Raw genomic sequence first — 22,641 nt, forward strand, 5'->3', positions numbered from 1 at the left:
AGATGCAACTAAATTTTTTGACTATAGGTCTCCGTTCAACATCATTAGATCCTCCTTGATCAAATATAGCTTTGTTGCTCCTCAATGATCTCTGATCATCCTTCAAATTCACTTCCACAATAATCAGTCCTCATATCACATTAATTACACTTCCGCACTTAGAATTTGCAACTTGACCTCTTGTTTATACCATTCAAATTATCAAGTCAACTCATTCACATGTTACATTTACCAATAAACCATACATCAACTGGCTACAATTATTACTTTAAAAAAATAAATGTTGTTTCACAAAATAATGAAATCCTTCACTGGCCAACCCTGCTCAATAAATACTGCTTCCAAAAATTTCTTGAGTTAACCGTCTTGACTCAGTTAACATTGCAACATCTGCAAAATCCTTTGGCTACCAAGTTGACTTGGTAAGAACTAAATTCCTTCTCTGTCCATGAGAGCTCAGTAAGAATTGCTTCTGCCATAATTCCCTTTGATGACCAAGTGAGTTCGATAAGAACTGAATTTCTTTGTTTAACCTTGAAAGCTTGATAACAACTATCTACTCGGTAGACACTTCAAATTTTCTTTACTAACCTTCTGAGTTTGGTAGATCTGTCTTTTGCCTTGCTGACCAACTAAGCTCGATAGACCCTATTTTTTGCCTTGCTGACCATCTGAGCTTAGTAGACTCTATCTTATGATTGATATGAAATTTGTGTGACATCAAAGACAACACACAATTGAACAATTGTATCCAACAATCTCCCTCTTTGGCATTGATGACAACACAACATGTCATAGCAGAATGAAATTTGAAAACAAGTCTTTATTGACAAAATACTTCACTTTCTTCTTCAAATATAGCAAACTCCCTCTTTCATAATAATCTCTCCTTCTTACAAAAACTCTTATTATTTTGCAAATTTTAGAAAGATATGACAGTGTACTCTCCCTCTTTGATAGCACATGCCAAAGATAGCACAAATCAACTGAATAGCATGGTACCTGATTTACTGATTCATATGCAATGTCTTCATTGGTTTGCTGCATCAACTTGATAGATCTTCAATTCTGTTTCTATTGACGCATCACTAAAACTATATTTTAGATATTTTTAGATAGGGGAATGACCTCTAACTTACCTCTAAGATACAAGAATGCATCCTTTGGTAAAGGCTTTGTGAATATGTTAACAATTTTTTCCTTTGTATGCACATATTCCAATCTAATTTCCTTTTCTTGTACCAATTCTCTAACAAAGTTATATTTTATGGCAATATGCTTGATTTTTGAATGCATCACTGGATTCTTGGAGATATTAATTGCACTTGTCTTATCACAAAACATAACAATATGTTCTTTGTTTTCTTGCTTCATACCTTCCAATAATTGTTTGAACCACATAATGTTTGAGCAATTTACTACTGCTGCAACATATTCAGCCTCTATTATGGATTGAGATGTACAATTCTACTTTTTACTTGTCCAAGAAACCAACCTTTTTCCAAGAAAGAAAGCTCCTCCACTTGTACTCTTTCTATCATCAACATTCCCTACCCAATCTACATTAGTGAACACTTTTAAATCCATATTTCCTCCAAGTTTATACCATAATCCATAATCTTCAGTTCTTTTTAAGTATCTCATGATCCTTTTGATTGCCATCATGTGATTTTCCTTTGGTTTTGTTAAGAATCTTGCTATAATTCCTACTACAAGGGCAATGTCTAGTCAAGTGTGCACTACATATTGCAACTTTCCAATCATAGATCTATACAATGTTTGATCCACTTCCTTTGATTCATCATCCTTGGTAAGTTTCAATCCAATACACATAGGAGTCCCAACTGGTTTGTAGTCTTCCATACCAAAAAATTTCAGTATCTCCTTGATGTATTCAGATTGAGTGATGTAGATGTCATTCTTACTTTGTTGAATTTGAAGACCAACAAAGAATTTTATTTCACCAATCATTGACATTTCAAATTCCCTTTTCATCTATTCTAAAAATTCTTTGCAAAGATCATCATTTCCTATGAACAAAGTATCATCTACAAATATTTCTACTAAAACAATCTTATTATCTAGTCCTTTCTTTATGTACAAACTAAAATTATCATTAGTTCTTTAAAAACCAATCTAAATAAGATAGTTATGCAGTCTTTCATACCATGCTCTAGGTGCTTGTTTCAGACTATACAATGCTTTATGCAATTTTTAGACCATGTCATTCTTGTCTAGATCAACAAAACCTTCATGCTATTCAATGTAAACCTCTTCATCTAATATGCCAGTGAGAAGTGCTGACTCGACATCCATCTGATAAACTTTGAATCCTTTGAATACAACATATGCAAGCAAGGTTCTAACACCTTCCAATCTTGCAATAGGAGAAAAAGTCTCACCATAGTCTACACCTTCCTCTTGAGAGTATCCTTTGCATACCAATCTAGCTTTGTTCCTTGATACCTTACCATCTTCATTTAGCTTGTTTCTAAATACCCACTTAGTTCCAATCACATTCTTGTCTTTGGGCCTAGGTACAAGAGTCCATGTTTTATTTTTCTTTATCTATTCTATCTCTTCATTCATAGCTTCAATCCAACTTTCATTGTCTAATGCATCTTTGACATTTCTAGGTTCAAAATCAGCAAGTAAACAAGTGCCTTTTGACTTACTTCTTGTCACAGTTCCTTCTGATTTGTCTCCAATGATCTAATCTAGTGTATGATGCTTTCTGACATACTTGGGTAACATGGGCTCCTTGGCTTTTGAATGACTTGGATTGTTATCGTTCTATGTCTCAACTTCTGATTCTGATTTTGGTTGCTCAAGCTCAGTAGATGCTAACTCGATAGCTTCTATTTTCAACTCAGGTTCTTACAGCTTGGTAGGTACTAACTCGGTTTGAACTTCTTGTGACTTAGTTAGTGAAGACTCAGGAGTTGAAGATTCCTAATTGACAGATGTATTTGGCATTGTATCAAGTTCAATGCAAACAAATCTCCTGTAGTCTTTAGGTTCCCTTTTGCTTTCTTCTTCTGTTCTTTCTACAAACTCATCAACTTTCACATGTGCACTTTCTATGACTTTGTCAGTAGATAAGTTCAAACATCTATATGCTTTAGTTTTGCAAGAGTATCCCAAAAATATTCCTTCATCACCTTTTACATCAAATTTACCTTTTCTAGATTCTTTCAAAATATAACATTTTCTTCCAAATACTTTTAGATAACTTACATTTTAAGTTTGTAGCCATACCATAACTCATAGGGGGTTTTGAATGAGTACTTGTTCAGTTGTACTTGGTTCAAGGTATGAACTACAATGTTTATAGCTTTCTTCTAGTATTTGATAGCAATGTTTTTCTCAATCATTAAGGTTCTTGCACAGTCCATGATAGATCTATTCCTTCTTTCTACTATTCCAATTTGTTCAGGAGTTCCAAGTCCTGAAACTTGTCTTTTGATTCCCCAGTTATTGAACTCATGTGAAATGAATTCACCACCTCTTTCAAACCTTAAACATTTCAGTCTTTTTCTTATTTCCTTTTCCACTTTGGCCAAATACCATTTGAACTTTTCAAATGCTTCTGATTTCTCTCTTAGGTACTGTTGGTTTAAAGAATAATTTTGATAGTTGAGTGTCAATACACTTAACCATTTTTTACTATACATGCTGAGCAAAGAGTAGGTGCCAAGTTATTCAAGTGCCAAGTAATATCAAGTGCAAATTTATTCAAGTGCCGAGTGATATCAAGTGCCAAGTTATTCAAGTGCTGAGTGATATCAAGTGCTAAATTATTCAAGTGCTGAGTAACATAAGGTGCCGAGTGATACAATTTTGTTTAGGTGCCGAGCTATCCATAAAACAACATGTGTCAAGCATCAGTAATGCTTCAGGAGTTGAGTAACTCAGGATATCAGCATAATAATTTGTAATTGAACAAACTATGTTGTAAACTATTTTTTTAGCCGACATAAGGTAAATCTCGAAAGATCTAGAGATAAGAACAAATCTTTTACATTTTCTATGTAATCTGCATGCAGCCAATTGGAAAATTAGAAAGGCATGCAACCAATTAGCAAAAAGGAAAGTATTGAGTGGGAAATTGAGATTCAATGTGGATCGTAGATCCATATCTAACCCTAAGTCTTTGAAGTCTTTTTAAGGAAGACAAAAAGATTCACTATAATGATGATGAGAGAAGGATAATAGTGTTAAGGGAAAAAAATAATGGAATTTAGTGAAAGAAGACATAGAGAGTAAGAGCAGCAATTCAATATTCAGTTGATCAGAACAAAGCAAAGGAGATGAACAGAAATCAGATCTCAGAGGATCAAAATCAGAGAGGGAGCCAGAACAAGTGCCTACATTCAGCAATCAAGGATTGCAAACTATTAGGTTTATAATACCTAATACTCTCTTACCATTGTATTAGAAAGGAAATCCTATGTAGATAGGTTGGCTTATCAGCTATTTGTAGATCCTTATCAAAAGGTGATTAAATCTTTTAACAGGGTGACACTTCATGTTAAGTGTTTGTAAATCCTCTAACTAGGTCACTATTGACATAGTGTAAAGCCTTTAATAGGGCAGACCATCGGAAGTGGTTGAACAATATTACTGCAGTGAATTTTTGTGGGTATCATCCCCACCCTAGTTTTATCTTCTTATTTCTAGAGGGTTTCTAGGTTACCAAATTCCAGTGTTATGTGTTGATGATGCATGTCTTAGTTTCATATTTTTATGATGTATTTACATGCATGCAATTTACTTTTAGATAAAAGTTTTATTGGATAAAGTGTAATACTTTTGATTCACCCCCCCCCTCTCATCAGTATTCTTTCCATATTTGAATATTCCAACAGGTACATGACAGTCATCATTCTTGAATAATCATCAACAAAAAGAATGAAGAATTTTTCAATAGTATAACTTTCAATGCCAATAGGTCCAAACAAATTAGTATGCAAAATTTCTAAAATTTCTTCAGACTAATAGTTCTTGCTTTTAAAACTAGTTTTTACCATTTTGCCAATTTGACAATTCTTGCATAGACCAACCTCAGGTTTCATTATGTTAGGAATGCCTCTTACTTTCCTAAGCTTACTTATTTTTACCAAGTTGTCAAAGTTTACATGACATAACCTCCTATGCCATAACCACCTCTCTTCAACTTGAGGAATAAAACATGAACATTCACCAGGTTCAAGATAAAATAAGTTACCTTTTGTTTGAGTGCCTGATCCAATCAGCTTACCTTTGCCATCCAATAGTCTTGCTTTTCTATGCATAAATTCCACTTTGAATCCATTATTGAGTAGCTATGCCACACTCAAAAAATTGTGCTTTAGTCCTTCTACCCAATATGCATCATCACATACAAGTTCCTTGGTCAGAGAGATTCTTCCTTTTTCTTTTATACAACAAAGTTCATTGTTACCAAATCTTACACTGCCACTATGATAGTCTTCAAAATGTTCAAACTTAGTTTTATCACTAGTCATGTGATGAGAAAAACCAATATCTATAATCCATGTATCATTTCTACTCATATGAGAAATAAGTGCCATTTCTTCATCATTATCAAATTCATCTTTCACAACAATGTAGACAATTTCATCTTCTTCTTCATCATCAGAATCATTAGAATCTTTAGCCGTGAAACATGTTTTCTTACCTTTATCCTTGAATGATTTGAATTCTTTCTTTCCATTGTACTTGTGTCCTTTGTTCTCATCCTTGTTCTGCTTATTTGGGCACCTAGCAGCAATGTGTCCAATTTCTTCACAAGAAAAATAGATTAGAGGAACCTTACCTTTATATTTCCCTTTGCCTCTTGAATATTTCCTTTCTAGTAGAGCTTCAACCACCTCAAGATCATTGTCTAAACTTTTTTCTAATTCTTCATCACTGTTTCATTGTGGATCCTTCATCTTCTTCCCTTTTTCTTTGAGTGAAAGCTTGGCTTCAAAATTTGATTTAATGTTCTTGGTAGCTAGAACATAATTATCATAGTTGTCTAGCTTGAATGAAGTCAATTTTCCAACTATGGCCTCTAAATTTATCTTATGATTTGCTACACATCTTCTTTCCTGAATTGTAGAGACTTTGATTGCATAGATAGGAAGTATAGTTCTAAGAACTTTACTTATAATTGTCTCCTCCATGATATCTCCTCCAAATTCTTTGATTGCACTAACACATGCTTTAACTCTTTCAACATACTTTGCAATGTTTTCATCTTCTCTCATCCTCATTTGATCAAATTGTCCTCTCAAACTTTCTGCTTTGGCTCTTCTCACATTATCATCTCCTCCATAGATCTCTTTCAGCTTGTTCCACATTTCAAAGGCAATTTTACAGTCCTTGATGTCATCATATTTTTCATAACACAGAGCAGATGCTATATCTATCATCATGTTGTTGTGAGTCTTCTTTTCAACATTATCATTGATAGATAATGTACTAGAAGGTTCTTCATATTTTTCATCAAGGTACTTCAGCCCTATATCACCAATAGAAGCTAGATGAAGCCTCATCAATCCTTGCCATGCTGAGAAGTTGTCCCTGTTAAGTCTTGGAATTTCCCTTTTGTAAGACATCTTGACCTTTAGCTTAGATCCTTGAAATATTTTCCTATAAGCACCAAAAGCTCTGATACCAATTGTTGGAATTAAAGATAGAGTAATTGAGAGGGGGGGGGGGGGGGGGGGGGGGGTGAATCAATTACTCACATAAATTAATCCACAGATCCCTTAGATTTCTTAAAGATCTAGTTACTTCTGATACTCGGTAAACATAACAAAATGCTATAGCTCAGTAAATTAAACTATTACTTATCTTCATGCAAACATGCATGCAATTGAAAACAAAATGAACACAAGAGACACCAGATTTAAACCCAATATGGGAAAAACCACCAAGTAACTAGCTACCAATTTTTCACTCTTCTGAAGTGAGCCCTATTAGGAGCCAACCCTATTAAAGTTTACAATACACATTGTTAAGTGTGACCTTGTTAGAGGATTTAATCACCCTATTAGGAGTAGCCTTGTTAGAGGTCTTCAGAACAATTCAACTAAAGTGTCACCTTGTTAGAGGATTTACAAAATGGCTATTAAACCAACTCTGTTAAGAGATTTTAAATCACAGCTACAATTGTTAGAAAGAAACAATGAATTGACCTGAACAAAATGCAATTGAATTTGCTAACTATGGGTCTCTTTTTAGTATCATTAGATCCTCCTTGATCAAATATAGCTTTTCTACTCCTCAATCATCTCTGATCATCCTTGAAATTTTCTTCCACAATAATCAGTCCTCATATCACATTAATTCCACTTCCACAATTAGAATTCATAACTTGACCTCTTATTTATACCATTTAGATTATCAGGTTGGCTCATTCACATGTTACATTTACCAATAAACCATACATCAGTCGGCTACAAATATTACTCAAAAAAAAAAATGTTATTTCATAAAACGATGAAATCCTTCACTGGCTGACCCTGCTCGGTAAATATTGCTTTCAACAATTTCCTGAGTTAACAGTCTTGACTCGATTAACATTGCAACATCTACGAAATCCTTTGGCTACTGAGTTGACTCAGTAAGAACTAAATTCCTTCTATGTCCATGAGAGGTCGGTAAGAATTGCTTCTGCCATAATTCCCTTTGATGACCAAGTGAGCTCGGTAAGAACTAACTTTCTTTGTTTAACCTTGAAAGCTCAGTAACAACTGTCTACTCAGTAGACACTACAAATTTTCTTTACTAACCTTTTGAGCTCAATAGATTTTGTCTTTTTCCTTGCTGACCACCTGAGCTTGGTAGACTCTATTCTTTGCCTTGTTGACCATCTGAGCTTGGTAGACTCTATCTGATGACTGATATGACATTTGTTTGACATCAAAGATAACACACAATTGAACAATTGTATCCAACACTTCAGCTTCATTGCTAACAAGTCAATTATAATGTACAGATATTTGCAAATAAGCATTATCAAATTAAATTCAAATATTAGGACATACATTTTGATGGTTATATAAAATACTGCATTATATATATAATATTGGCAAAATATGACATACTATCTACCCATAGGATAATCATTTATTTAGGTAAATATAAGTTCATGAATGTCTTGATGAAAATAAAATAGAATGTTAAACAAAGTGTTTAAAACTATCATAAAATAGAGGCAATAATTAGCCTCATCATCTACCCCCTGGTAAACTAATGCTTGTCCTCAAGCATTGTATTTCCTAGTTAGTGACCTGAATTCCCCAACTTCAGTCCTTCCTTTCCTGCTACTCTTGAAGGTATAGTAGAATCCTCATGTTCTATCCCAAACTTCCTTTCTATTGTCCTCCTATAGCTTGTTAAGTCAGTCAACACTAATATCATATAGAGGTAACATGAGCATTGGAGGTTGCATAGTGAGTGGGCACCATAGTTCTAGTCTAGCCTATTTCCCTAACTCTATATACTTTTGAGCTCAGTGAAGGTCAGCTTCCAAATTGATGGGACTATGTGGTTTTGACCTTTTAAGTGTCTTGGGTAATCTAGCCCATCTACTTCTAACACTGGCCATGGCTCTCTGGAAGGAAAAGTAGGGTATGTTCTCATAATCTACATAGGCCTTGGTTCTAGCAGTAAAGATTCTATCCCTTTCTCCCTTATTCTTATCCCCATAAGTTAATCTAAACTAGTCCCTAGGAAATTCTTCTAGTTTACTGCTCTAAACTCTTAATGGTAGGGGCTCTATTCTTTCCTTGTCTCTGTAATTATTTAGTTTCCTTTCATAGTTTTCTTCATTATATATCAAGGACATCAAAGCCCTTAGATGTATATCCCCTATATAGAGTAAAGGATTCCATTGGGTTTCTAATGGGATATTAAAATTGTGCACATATAATTCATAGAGAAAATTTCGTTGCTAGGATGACAGAGTCTGGTATAAACCATAGAATTCTCGAGCTAATTTATATTGTACTTTTATATTCTTAAGGGGTAGCATAAGATGGAATAAAAGAAATTGTTCCTTTAAACACATAGCATAAATCTAAGGTGGTGGCCTAAAAGAAAGTGTTTGTTCAATGAATCTGAGGGCATGATCCATTCTTTATTTTTGATTTGCTAATTGCTCCTTCAAATTTGCAATTTCTTCACCTTGGGATGCTATGACTTTCTTCATCTTTTTCCTCTCCTCTTCCCATAAGGCCATAGCAAACATATGTTGTCCCAATAGCTAGAAAATGAGTTTCTGTACATAGGGTAATGGAATTGCTGTCCTCTTCATAGTTTCTTTTCCTCTTTCTTTGTTCCCTCCATAACTATTCTACAAAACCAATAAGCCATGTTGATTTATAAGGAATTAGGCCAGTGTTTGGATAAACTTTCTTAAGAACGATTTCATCTTTACAGCTTGAAGTACTTGGTTGGCCTAGTAGGGTATCATTTTGATTTTCATTGACTTCAACCCTACATTCCTCATTAGGGGTTTTAGGAATGTTTTTAGTTTTAGGGTGAGGAGGAGAGTTATCAGGAACAATTTGTACTAGGGATACTTTAATAGATGTCTTGGATAAAGTGGATTCTTTAGAAATTTATCCTCTCACTATAGGACTTCTTCTTATAGGGGTTTCTTCTGGTATCACAACCTTCTGCCTACTTCTTTTTTTTGGTGTCTCTATTGTAGCAATGACTATTTTAGAACTTAGTTCTCTTTTGCCTCATGACTGTAGGGTTTGCCTTTTCTTTTATCGAAGTAGAGATCTCTTCTTGCAATTTATATTTTCCCTTTTCTTAGCTAGAGGTAGGTTTATGAGTTTCTTGAACAAGTAAAGATGCATTTTCTTGTACATTCTCAGTTTTAGCATTTTGAGTGCTTTGATCAGTAGGTTCATCAATGGGAACTACATTCTCTTCACTAGATTGTTCATTAAGGGCAGCCTGGGGTTGTAGGTTTTTAACTTGGAAAAAATCTACACATGAAATGGGTGATACATCCCTAAGTGATCTTTCTATGAGAAATTTAATTAGGGCATGATGGGTGATAGAATTGTCCTTTCCCTTTTGGGTTTCTTTAGCACTAATACATAGCATATTGTACAAGAAATTGGAAACATTTACTGGATAATTATGCCTTATACAACTAAGCAATTTAAAATAATTTGCATGTAAATATGAAAATATTCCTTTACATGTGAGGTACCTGATAATGTGCATGGGCAGCTCATTGTATGGTGGTAGAAGAGACATCCTTTTGCAACCTTGCTTAGTAATATCCACCTGAGGATTAGTTGGTATGACAAACTGAGTCCCAACTGATCTTGCATCATACATATTAGAATAATGTTCTTCGATTGCTAGTAACCTAGTTACTTCTACTATTCGCTCTTCTATAGCAATGGTTGTTAAACCTGATATAGAATCTTCTCCCGCATCAAACGTCCTTGTGAATTATGTGGCTTCTTCTTCATCAAATACAGTTAAACATAGGAAATACCCTAACCAATCACATGCATTAAATCTCCTCACTACCTCTACATCTGAGAGCAAAACATTATGCTCTCTTGGTTCTCATCACTAAAATTTCCCACCCATTTCTACTTAATACTTTCACTATCTGCACTACTTGCACTATTCCCCCCTTATGAATTCAAGCTTCTTTTGTTGTTTTTTTACAGACCCATTCTCACATTTCATTTAACTGGTAATTAATGTCATAACGATTCATTATGAGCAATAATATGGCTTTAATGAGAATAAATCATTGATGTGTGAAAATCATTCAAAAATAGGATTCAAATCACTTGAAATTTAAATATAGGTCACATCACAGCATGAAAATAAGGAATCATTCAAGAATAAGGAGTACGACACCTAGACAATTGCGTACTTATGACAATTGAATTCCATCAAAAAAGGAAGTATGAAAATTTGGAAAAAATATTTATGAATAAATAGGAATGTTGTTGGAATTTAGTAACCTTCCCTACCCTCTACAAAAAATGGACAAGTGTCCACATTTGTCAAACTTAGTACGGGGTATGGAACTGGCATAATGCCACCATAATATAAAGAATGCAATATTAGATATAAGCAAAAAAAAAAGTGTACTATAAAATGAATAATAATTTGAAAAGCTTATACTTATTAATTTATCATTACACATACCAAAAGGTGGTAGAAGATACATCAGTAGTGATAGCATTTGTCAGCAAACTTGCGATGTTTATTGAGAGCATTAGAAAATTATGATGTGGAAGGTGGGTGGGTGGAAGGTAAAGAAATGAGATGAGGTGGAAAAATAAGAAATTAGAAAGTGAATGGAGAAATTAGGAACTATATATGGGCATAAATTTTTTATTATGGGCATGCACAAAGAAATTAGTGTTGAAGAGTTGTAGGAAAAAGGTTAGCACCTTCAACTGCAAGAAGAGTTACCTAGTGTGTATTTGAATTTGTCCATTGAAACTGTTGTAGGAAGTCCTTTTTTTTTTGGAGCCATTTATATAACTTGAGTCTATGACCACTAACTAATAATTTAAAAGGCATTGGATCAATGGTAGTTAATGGGATGGCTCCATTTTCAAAGACATAGTTAATTTCATATGGACCCAGCCATCTTGTCTGCAACTTGCTTGGCATATCTTTAAATATAGAATCATATAGTAGTGCCTAGTCACCAACTTAGAATTTTTTATTGCTAATGTGGGAGTCATGCCATTGTTTTCTTTACTTCTATATAATTTCAGTGCATTCTAGAGCAACTTTGTGTATTTCATCCAAAGAGTTAAGATGTAGAATACATTTTCTCTATGCTGTAGGAAGTTCAATGTCCAACTCCAGTGCAATTCTTAAAGTTTTATGTTCAAATTCAATGGGGTGAATTGCTACTTTCACATATAGGAGCTCAAATTGTGTGAACCCTATAGTAGTCTTCCATGTTGTTCTGTAGGCCCAAACAACTTTTGGTAATTTTCTATTCCAATCCCTATAATGCAAATGAACTATTTTTGTTAGGATGTTCTCTATCTCCTAATTTGTGACTCCTAATTTGTGACTTCTACTTTTCCATTAGCTTGAGGGTGATAGGGACTTGATTTCCAATTCGTGATGTTATATTATTTCATCAGTTTTGAGATTAGATTAGAAGTAAATTGTGCACCTTGGTCAGTGACTAGATCTTTGGGTACACCATAGCGATAAAAATTTCTTCCTACAGAAATTCTACAACTTTGTGATCATGAGCATGCTTCATGGATTTGACTTCAACCCATTTTGTCAGGTAATCAGTGCACACAAGAACATATGATTTCTCATTGGATGGAGGATCAATTGGACCAATGAAGTCCATGCCCCATTTATCAAATGGTGTTAATTCCTTTTGTGGGTTGAGAGGAATTTTATTTTTTCTTGTCGGTTGGCCCATCCTTTGACACTTATCACACTTCCATGTGTAGTTGGCTGCATCTTTGTGAAGTGTAGGCCAATAGTAACTAGTTGTTAAAATTTTCAAGGTTGTTCTTTTTGTTGCAAAGTGTCCTCCAAATGATTCATTATGACATGCATATAGAATATCATATGTCTCATCTTCTCTCACACGTCTTCTCATAAATTGATTAGGTCCAGTGTAAAACAAGAGATTATCTATCCAAGAGAAATGGAAACTTGTCTCTACAAGCAACTTCTTTTCCTTGTAAGAAAAATGTTTTGGCATTTTATTATATGCAATGTAATTAGCAATATCTACATACCATGGAGTTTGAATAGCAATATGAAATAAATTTTCATCTAGAAATGCATCATCTACCAAAGTAGTGTCATTCTCATCACGGTGGATTCTTGATAAATAATCAGCTACCATATTGGCTCTTCTAGGCTTATCAATGATAGTTATATCAAATTCTTACAACAATAGTAACCATCTTGCTAACTTTCCTATTATAGCAAGTTTGTTCATGAGATATTTAATTGTTGCATGATCAGTATGAAAAAATATAGGATAGCTAGTTATGTAGTGCCATAATTTGTACAAAGCATAAACTACTGCTAACAGTTCTTTTTTTTAGTCACTGTGTAGTTTAATTCTAGTCCATGAAGGCTCTTGCTAATATAATATATTTCATTTTCAAGATTTTGATATTATTGTCCTAGAACTACACCTATGGTATAGTCAGATGCATCTGTATATATGTGAGAAGTTTCTTAAGCTATAGGAAGGCTTCATTACATTTGGGTGTCCAACTAAATTCAGCTTCCTTTGTCAGTAATTTATTCAAGGGACTGGCTATTTTTCTGAAATTTCTTATGAAATGTCTATAATATCTAGCATGACCTAGAATACATATTTTGGTTTCATAGGTATGGATAATGTTTGAATTACCTCTATCTTAGTTGGATCTACTTGTATTCCTGTAGCTGATATGAAATGACCAAGTAACACACCTTCTAAATGAGCATTAAACATTTTTCACTATTAAGTGCTAGATTATGTTCTTGACACCTTATCAAAAATTTTTCAAGATTCATCATTACTTCCTCAAAGGTGACTCCAAATGTTGTGAAATCATCCATATATATTTCCATACAATCATGTGATATATTAGCAAAGATGATAATAACAACTTGTTGGAATGTTGCAGGAACATTACATAGACCAAGAGGCAAAATAGAATATGCAAAAGTACCCCATGGGCATGTGAATGTGGTTTTGTCTTGGTCTTCAAGAGCAATACTAATTTGATTATAACCACTAAACCCATTTAGAAAAGAGAAATTCTTCTTTCTAGCTAAAGTATCTAGAACTTGATCTATAAATGGTAAATGAAAGTGATCCTTTTTGGTGGCCTTGTTTAACTCTCTGTAATCTACATAAATTCTCCATTTTCCTCCCTTTTTGGGCACTATGACTAGGAGTGACACCCATTTACTATTAGATATAGGATAAATAAAACTAGCATCAAGTAGTTTTTGTAATTCGGTTTTATCTATTTCTCTAAGGCTTGGATTTATCCATCTCTAGGGTTGACGGAGTGGGAGACACCCTTCATTGATGGATATCCTATGGGTGCACAATGTAGGACCCAATTCTTTCATATCACCATAGTCCCATGCAAAATCCTTTTCATGTTTTTGAAGCAACTTTGTTAACTGTTACATTTGTGTGAATTTTAATTTGGGGTTAACATGGAGATTATGACCTTTGGACAGCTCAATAGTAGGGGTAGACTCTGTCATAGTAGCTTTAGATATTGCACTTGCTTCTAAAGCACACAATAAGAGTTGATGAAGAATGTAAGGTTCTTTGAGCAGAATAAAATTCTCATCACATTCCTCATATGTGGTCAATTTCAACATGAAAATTCTAAATACATCTTTTTCTACGACACAACATGTAACATAATGAGTTGTGTTGTAAAATTTAACTCTTCTTCTTCATCCCCTAAATCTAGCCAAACAGATGTGCTTAAATATGATATTGGTTGTGTTGGAGGATATAAATCAAATTTCTTTGTTGCTTGGCCATTGGATATGGTCATATTCCCTAACCTACAACTCATATTTGTATCAATTTTAGCTAATCATGGTTGACCTAAGATGATAGGGTAACCAGATAGATTAACTTTGGGGGACAGAATCATGAACTCTATAGGATACTCTAGAGAGTCTAAGGTTACAACTATGTTTTCTATCATCCCATCAAGGGTGATAGTAGAACTTTCTACAAGTTGTAGAATTTTTGGAGTAGCCCTTAATCCTTCTATTTCAAACTTCTTCATAGTGTCCTTGGTCATGACATTTATACTAGCACCAAGATCTATTAAAGTATTTTTAGTAGACTGCCCATTTATACTAACATACATAACTAGACTACCTGGATAAGAATATTTTGGGGTGATTAATTTTCCTAACATAATTTCAGCCAATTGTCCCACAACATGGATAATTGTGGGGTGCTTTTTCTTCCTCCCAGGCTTCTTTAGATAGGCATCTCTAATGGCTTTTCCATAGATTGGAACATCATTAATAGCTTGAAACATGGCTATTTAGACATGCATGTTCTTCAACTGATAAATAATATCAAAAGGTTTTTCCTCTATTTGTACAAGTTTACTTTGTATAAGCTTTTTTGGAAAATGAGGTTCCACCACGGGTTGACCTTGGGCTAAGATAGTGAAATTGGTTAGGTCAACCTCTTTAGAAACTAGGGGTTATGATGCTATAGGAGTGTCTAGTATTTCAGTTATAAGAGGTGGTTTACGCACTGGTAAAGTTGTACCAAATCTCAGATGTATATGTTCAACACTCAGAGTGTAAGTAGGATATTGCTGAGCATCACCAATATACATGGGTTGTTGTGGTTATTGGCTATTTGGATTTGGTTGAGGTTGTGCAGGTAATTGTGTCTACTTTTGAGGTGTAGGATTTGCACATGGTGGCATTAGAGCAAGTTGTTGAACTAGGGGTGGTAATTGTGGAGTACTGGTATTTTGGTTAGGCCACTGTTGAGGTACCCTCCTTTGGTTTGTAGACTGCCAATTCCCTTGGGGTGGTTGCCATTGGTTTTATTGGTTTTGCTAGTAGTTTTGCTAGTTTTGCCATTGGTTATTCTATTGGTTGGGCTAGGATGTTGGGAATTTTGAGGCCATTGGGGTTGTTGCTGTTTATTTTTCCCATCATTATTCCAATTAGGTTGATGATATTGTGGAGGAGCTTGGGGATTATAGTTTTTCCATTGATTACTATATGAATTTGAATTTTTCAAAGGGTCCTAAAGTATAGCTTGACATTGGGCCCATGGCCAGCATTGAGCAACAAAAAATACTTGCTTATCATCTCCATATATCTTGAGATACTTAGTTGGAAGATGTTGGTTCTTCATACTTGCAACCAGTTTGCATTGGCAATCCTTCTTTTGCTTTCGACAATGAGGGCGGTATTCAGCTAGTTGTAATTTAACTTCTGCATGCTTCTTCTTGGTAGTCATTGTGTCAAGATGTGTCTCAACATCATTTATAATATCTTGCTTAAAATCTAACAATAGGTTAGACATCTCGAGCTTTGAAATACCTTGGTTGATTCCTTTAGTGACTGTGGAATGAGGTCCATGGCCTTTCTTCATAGTTGACCTTGAATAGTTTTGATAGATCTTCTTGAGGTCATCCCAAGAAGCTTGATATACTTCACCACAAACCATTAGGTCTAGTGCTTCTAGGTAATTATCATTCACACCTCTCATAAAGTTGACTCTTTTAATGTTGTTGGAAATAATTTGAGCTTATGGACATCAATGTTGTAGTCAAAACTATGACAAAGTATATCAAACTCAAACAAGAAAGTATTAGGGTCTTTAGTTATAAGCCCATAGAACTTTGGGAGAGAAGTTGAAGGTATATTTTTGAGACTAGCATTGGCTACAAGACTTGGAAGAGAGAATGGAAAGGTAGGTTGTGTCATTACTAGAGGTATTAGATTTTGAGGTTGCTATTGAAAAGGAACATTGGATATTGGATTATTAACAATTGGTGGATTTAGAGCAGTCTTATCAAGGAAACTAGCAAAATTTCAGCAAAAGGTTGAAGAGCACTTGTATCTATAGGTTCTACTCTCAAGGATGATTTTGTAGGAAAAATAAAGCTTGCATCTTCAAAAGGCAACTTAGCTTCTTCTTCTTCAATTTCTTTATTTAAATTAACAAACTCCCATGGAAGAAATTTTCCTTATTCATCTCATCATCTTCCTCTTTGATGCGTGCAATTGAATTCTTGAAACTGATGAAGAAAGTTTTAAGATTGCAAATTTCTAAAAAAGCTTAACTAAGAACTATGACTCAAAAATGCTCCTAGTTTGACACCATCCCTAGCAACATTGCCAAAAAATGGTCCACCTCACAATAGGTGTATAATAATCATGCTCTAGGCCATACTTAGCAATAGTGTATTCAATCTAAGGATTATTTTTCCCCACCATGAGGTGCATTTAATCTTCTCAACCCAAGGACATATAGTTTAAATGGTCAGCATAGTATGTGCACTAGGTCTCTTAATGAGTCATTATGCTTATGTTGTAGGATAGGTTAGTTATAATGTAGAGATATTTGCAAATAAGCATTATCAAATTAAATTCAAATATTAGGACACACATTCTAATGGTTATATAAAATATTGTATTATACATATACTATTAACAAAAGATGACATACTATCTACCCATAGGTTAATCATCAGTTTATGTAAATATAAGTTCATAAATGTCTTGATGAAAATAAAATAGTGTTAAACAAAGTGTTTAAAACTATCATAAAATAGAGGCAATAATTAGCCTTATCAATGATGCCATCACATAATTCTTTGAGCTCCATGAATATTTACCACAAGGCAAACATGAATCTAGATTTTCCATTGATCTAAACATCATGGCATATTTCGGGGAGTCAACTCCATCTTCTAGTCTCAAAATTGAGAAAATAACAAAAAGAGACAAATTTAGGTCTCTTGGTGAAAACTGAAAGGCACTATTAGACCATGAAAAAGTAAAACTAAAGGATGTATCTAAGGGTGAAAACCTCTTTGGGGCACCTAAGGATGGAAGATTGGACACACCCCCATTAAAGGAAATATTGAAATTACTTGTGGAAATGATAGAAGAGATTAATCTAGGAACTCCTAACAACCCCAAGGTGATACACTTTACAACCTCATTATCACTAGAGGAAAAAGATAAAATTTTCAGAGTCTTTCTAGAGAGGCAGATCAACTTTGCATAGTCTTATGAAGACATGCCTAGATTAGATCCTAATCTATTCCTTCATCGCTTATCACTAAAGCCAGAAGTGAAACCACTAAAGCAAAAGTTGAGAAAAATACATCCTCAAGTTACCCTCCTTTTCAAAGTTGAATTGAAGAAATTATTTGATGTCAGCATCATAAGACCCACTGATTATGCTGAGCGGATATCTAATCTAGTACTAGTAAGAAAAAACTCTGGGGCATCCAAATATACACTGACTTTTGTGATCTTATGAAGGCATGTCCCAAGGATGATTTTCCTAAGACATGATAGCTGGGTATGAGTTCTTATCAATGATGGATGGCTTTTCCAGCTACAATTAGATAAGAATAGCCCCTGAAGATCAACACAAAATAGCTTTTACATGCCCTTGGGGAACATACTGCTAGAATGTTATGCCATTTGGTCTTTAAAATGTCGAGGCAACATATCAAAGAGAAATGACTACCATCTTCCATGATTTCATGCACATCCTAATGGAAGACCATGTTGATGACTTACTTTTCAAATCCTATAAAAGAAAAGATCATTTGGGCATCCTAGATTAGATATTCAATAGAATGGAAAGTTATAGCTCCATCTAAATCCAAAAAAGTGTCTATTCAGGATTGTTTATAGAAGGCTCCTAGGATACATTGTTTCTCAATAAGGCATTGAAGTGGATCCCAAGAAAGTAAAAGCAATACTTGACATGCCTCCTCCAACAAATCTAAAAACCTTAAGAGGACTAAAAGAAAGATTACAGTCTATTCATAGATTCATTGCACAACTGGCAGATAAGTGTCACTCCCTTCAACACCTCTTACGTAAGGGAGTATCCTTTCAAAGGAACAAGAAGTGTCAAGAATAATTCCAATAGTTCAAGAATTATCTTCTACATCTACCAGTTTTAATGGCTCCTATTCCAAGCAAGCCAATCATTTTATACATATTTACTGCAGATACAGTGTTAGGAGCTCTCTTAGCACAAAATCATGAAAAAGGAAGAGAGTCAGCCATATATTACATTAGTAGAACACTTGTGGGCTATGAACTAAATTATTCACTCATTGAACAAGCTTACCTTGCTATTGTCTTTGTAGCCCAAAAGCTGAGACATTATATGCTCCATAAAAAAAAAAATGCTCATCTCTAAGATTGACCCACTAAAGTATTTCCTAAGTAGGGCTACTCTCACAGGATGCTTACCCAAATGGGTCATGATCTTTAGTGAATTTGACATAGAATATGTAGATAGAAAGGAAATCAAAGGACTAGTGATAGAAAATGAGTTACCAGAAGCACCTATGATTGATGATCATCCCATTTTGATAGACTTTCCAGATGAAGCCATATTTAACATGCATATAGATAATGAATGAAAGCTTTACTTTGATGGATCACATACATGAAATGGTTTAGGAGCTGGCATTATGTTTATCACTCCCTAAGGAGACATAATCCCCAAGTCATATAGGATAGCATTCCATTGTACCAACAACATAGTGGTATATGAGGCAATGATCACAGGACTCAAGATAGGTATCCAATGGCACATTCAACATTTACAAGTTTTTGGTGACTCCCAATTGGTCATCCACCAAGCCAATGATGACTATGAAACCAAAATGATAAGTTAATGTTGTACAAGTAGATGGTAAACTTCCTTAACTCTGAATTTTTCACTATCTCTTTTGTCAGCTAAAAAGAATACACAACAAGCAAACAAATGCTATGACTATCATCGCTTCTATGATTGATATGCCTAAAAATGTGGAATGTTGTGAATTCCTTGTGGAGCAACTTTTGATTCCAGGATTTGAGCTCCCTCAATCTAAGTTTGTGTGTGAACCTGTTCATCCAAATTCTTCCTAGTAGCAAGACATTTATGATTACCTACATGCCCAAATCCTACCACCCAACTTATCCAAAAATGACCATCAAGCCTTTATCCATCAAGCTGCTAGATACATCATCATCGGTGACATCCTTTATAAGAGATCCTTTGATGAAACCCTTCTCAGATGCCTTGACTCAGAAGAAGCTGAAACTACCTTACATGAGCTTCATGAAGGTATATCTCGAGGTCATTTCAATGGTCTAAGTCTAGCTAAGAATTTTTAAAGCTAGATGCTATTTTCCAACCATAGAACAAGATGCCCATGATTTTGCCAATACATGTCATAAGTGTCAGATACATAGCAATCTGATCCATGCACCAGATAAGAATTACACCCATTCATATCGCCATGACCCTTTTCAAAATGGGCATTTGATCTTATTGGAGTTATTTGTCCTTCATCCTCTGATCGTCATAAGTTCATTTTCACAGCAGCATAACATTTTACCAAGTGGGTTGAAGTTGTCCCTTTGACCTTCACCAATAGCAAGTAGATTTTAAGGTTTATTCTAAACTACATCATATGTCAGTTTGGAGTCCCCTTGGCTATTATTATTGACCATGGTAGTTCATTTCAAAATGAAGATGTAGATAAGCTCGATAAGAAGTACAACATATACCATGGATATTCTAGTATTTACCATCCACAGGGCAATGGCCAAGTAGAAGCATCTAATATAACCATTGTTAAGCTTCTCCAAAAGACTATCAATGATTCTAGTCGATACTGGCACCTACAACTAAATCTAGCTCTTTAGGCCTATTGAACAAGTGCGAGTGCTCCTACTAGCACAACACCATACTCTTTTGTCTATGGAACTGAGGTCATACCTCCCATTGAAGTTTAAATTCCATCATTGAGAGTGTCCCAACAAGATGTTGATGATGATGAAAATTACTGCATATCTAGACTCCATGAACTAGAAATGCTTGATGAATGGAGATGAGCTACCTTGACACATATCCAAGTAAAGCAAAACTAACTCCAACAAAGCTATAACAAGAAAGTATAAGGTCATCATTTTGAGATTAGTGATCTGGTCCTAAAGATGAACTACAAGACTCATTAGCATAGAGAAAAAAAAGGCAAATTTGAACCAAATTGGGAAGAACCTTATGTAGTTACTGCATCATTTGGGTCTAGAGTATATCAGCTTGCAACTCTAGAGGGTGAACCATTCCCCATGTTCATCAACAACATCCATCTTTGCAAGTACTACAGTTGATTCTATCTAAAATTTCTGCAAAAATATTTTAAAAATTTAAAAAAGTCCTGAAAAAAATTAAAAGAAAAAAGCAAAAAATCATGAAAAAAGAAAAAGAAAAAAGTAAAAAAAGTCATGAAAAAATGGATGCCTTGATGAAAACCTAGAAAATAGGCATCTTGGCATGAAAATTTGAGTCAAGAGAAAAATTTTGTTCACAAGTGAAAACCTAGCAAATAGGCACTTTGGACAAGTACCATGGTGAAAACTTGGCAAATAGGCACCATGTGTAATCAATTGTGGCTCCTCCATCTATCAAGATTCCATCTGTCTTTCTCCCATTTTGTTATTCCTTGATCATATCCTTCATCTTGCAAGACATCCTTGGCTCCTTGACCATGGCTCACAAACTAGTTATTATCGATTGTTATCTTATCTAATCCATCAACCATCTATACATACTCTATCATTGGCCTTTGTACATAGTGCATGAGTTTGAATTTGAACTGGGGGCATATCCCTAAGAAATTTTTATCCATTGGACCTATCACATAACGGATTGGAGCTAACACTTGTATATGCTTTTATAATCCTAAAATAATCCTTAAAATTGAAATATGATTTTGAAAAAATCCTAAAAATTCAAATACAATCCTAAAAAAATCCTAAAAAATTAAAACACAATCCTTAAAAAGTCCTAAAAATTCAAATAAGATCCTAAAAAAATCCTAAACATTCAAATATGATCTTGAAAAAATTCTAAAAACCATAAAATGTCCTGAAAAAAGATATAAAAATCATAAAATGTCCTGAAAAAATCCATAAAAATCATAAAATTTCCTAAAGTAAACACTAAAAATTGTAAAATATACTAAAGAAATCAGTCACAAAAAAATATCAAATATCCCAAAAACCCTAAAAATCACAAAAACCCATCATAAAATTTGTAATAAACCTTGTACATAATCATCCCTTTTGCATAAATACTTGCACTTTTGTAGATTGAAACTCAAAGCACTACACTTCAATGACAATCAAACTGTCTGAGCAATTTGAACCAACAATCAATCCAATATTCCACCATGAACCTATCAACTGAATCAACAATCACAACCATCACATGATCAACCTATCAAACACTATCTGAAGACCACAAAAACTAAAAAGAAAGTAATAATGGACAAGAATAGTTGTTGGCTCATGCTGTTTAGTGAGTGATTTATTTTTGCTTTGTTTTTTCTTCAATCATGCTCCTATGCCTCTCGATGATATAATGTGATCTATGAGAGTGGTCAAGATGGTTCATGGTCATCTTTAATTTTCTATTTGTTACAATGTACCTTTGAGATTTTGGGGCATGTATATATGACTTAAGAAGGACAAGGTAATTTTTTTTGTCTACATTGTGCTTGTTTACGCAAAAGGCTTGCATTTACGCTCTAGCCCTTTATGCCATGATGCATTGCATTTGATTTGCCATATCAAAATAAAGCTCCATTTGACATATAGTACACTTTACAAAAGTAAAATTCTTCTCATCATACTAACAATTCCTCATCTCATCTTCTTCGTCTTTTGTGTCTTCTTCATCTACTACCTTGGTCTTGTACTCTGATACATCAAAAGCATTGTTGTCCTGCATTCTTGCATATGTCAAAAGTCCAAAATGATCTAAAGCAATAAATCTTTGCATAAACATGGAATTTATATTATCTTCACATTTCATTTGCATTCATTCCATATCATTTT

General features: G+C 34.3%; 1 pseudogene; it reads right to left on the bottom strand.

Annotated features, from left to right (window-relative positions):
• The window catches only part of LOC149571259 (polyadenylate-binding protein 2-like), a 94,226-nt pseudogene that overhangs the window by 69,990 nt on the left and 1,595 nt on the right, over window positions 1-22,641 (bottom strand).

This window comes from Cupressus sempervirens, chromosome 2 (assembly GCF_028749045.1).
Source record: "Cupressus sempervirens isolate cs-2001-9-10 chromosome 2, ASM2874904v1, whole genome shotgun sequence".
Classification (NCBI taxonomy): domain Eukaryota; kingdom Viridiplantae; phylum Streptophyta; class Pinopsida; order Cupressales; family Cupressaceae; genus Cupressus; species Cupressus sempervirens.